The 1,806-nt window shown below is 37.9% G+C and overlaps 1 pseudogene; it reads right to left on the minus strand.

Moving 5' to 3' along the window:
* Positions 1-897: 897 nt before the first annotated feature.
* Positions 898-1,806, minus strand: part of LOC102891197 — a 1,501-nt pseudogene continuing 592 nt past the window's right edge.

The raw sequence follows: 1,806 nt of genomic DNA on the forward strand, positions 1-1,806 counted from the left end.
ACCAGTATTCCTATGAGGATCTAAGGTGGAGCTGAGGCAGCGATGTGAGCACTGGGGAGAGTCTGCAAATATACACATTGTTTTGTTCTCTCACCTGCCACTCACTGCTGTTTGGCAAGGTTCCTAACAGGCAATGGACCAGTATGGGTCTGGGCCCAGGGGATGGGGACCTTTGATGTAGGATACTGTAATGGTGGATACCTGACATACAGTTGATAAAATTCATAGACTATAACATGTAAAGAGAGAACCTTAATTAATGTAAACTAGGGACTTTAATTAATAATAATATATCAGTATTAGCTCATCAATTGTGGCAAATGTATGCATTAATTAAAGATGTTAATAATAAGACAAACAGATTGGGCAAGGAGATATGCCGGACCTCTATATTTTCTGCAAAGCTAAAACTGTTAAAAAATAAAATAAAATCTGTTAATTATAAAAAATAAAGGATCCTTGCTAGTTAACATGTACTTTGGTATGTACAATATAGACAGACTCAATATATACTATGGATTATGTGGCTCCATTGACTGTTGCACAGTTTATAACTTCATGAATGTGGTAATTCAGATTATAAACACTCTAGAAGTTTTCTCAGAAATACTGTATTTTATTGAGAATTTCTGCATTTACTTTCTTTATATAAAATTTCTAAAAATACTTTTTTAAGGATAGTTTTTTTTTTTTTCCCCAAAGGCAGTTTTATATCTTTATTAGACAATCAGTAGTTAGCTCTCATCCACATTAACTGTCTGTAGATTTTTGAAAGTGGTCACAGGCACATAGGTAACTAATATATAGAGTTTGTTTGGTGAATCTTTATCCTCATTATGTTTTCTGGACAACCGCACCCAGATATGGTGTGGGACGTTCCTTATCCCTTTAGCCCACCAAAGGCAGTTTTATATCTTTATTAGACAATCAGTAGTTAGCTCTCATCCACATTAACTGTCTGTAGATTTTTGAAAGTGGTCACAGGCACATAGGTAACTAATATATAGAGTTTGTTTGGTGAATCTTTATCCTCATTATGTTTTCTGGACAACCGCACCCAGATATGGTGTGGGACGTTCCTTATCCCTTTAGCCCACAGGGCCTTGTTGAGGCTGGTGTCAATGCGCATATCTGGAGTCCCCATCCCCTTTATTGTGAATTTCCAGATCTCTTTAAGTGCCAGAGGGCCCGCTTCTTGAAACCCACTCCATGGATGAGCTTGTGAATGTTGATGGTGTATTCTCTGTTTACTTCCTCGTTGATGGCAGAATAGTCCTTCTTCTCACCACCTTCTTTGAGGGAGCTATTCTGCCAGAACCAAGTTGGAAAAAAAAAAAGCGCGTTATTGTTGTTGTTGTTGTTGTTGTTGTTTCCACATTTAGAAGATATAATACTTGCTATGGACTGAATTGTGTATCCCCCACCTCTCAAATTTATATGTTGAAGTCCTAACACCCAGTTAGATGATATTTGGAGATGAGGCTTTGGGGAAATAATAATGTGTGGAGAAAATTATGTGGGACCTTCATGATGGGATTAGTGCCTTCATAAAAGAGACCCAGGAGAGTTCATGCTCTTTCTCTCACGCTTTCTGTCATGGGAAAAGACAGTAAAAGGGAGGCCTTCTACCAGTCAGGAAGGGAGTTCTCATCAGAAATCAACCATATTGGCATCTGATCTTAGACTTTCTGTCTCCAGAATTAGGAGAAAATAAATTTCTGTTTTTTAAGTGACCCAGTCTATGGCATTTCATTATGTCTAGCCCATTAAGGCAGCTTTTCACAGAGTGTAGGCTAAATCATGAGG

Source organism: Pteropus alecto, unplaced genomic scaffold (genome assembly GCF_000325575.1).
Source record: "Pteropus alecto unplaced genomic scaffold, ASM32557v1 scaffold239, whole genome shotgun sequence".
Classification (NCBI taxonomy): domain Eukaryota; kingdom Metazoa; phylum Chordata; class Mammalia; order Chiroptera; family Pteropodidae; genus Pteropus; species Pteropus alecto.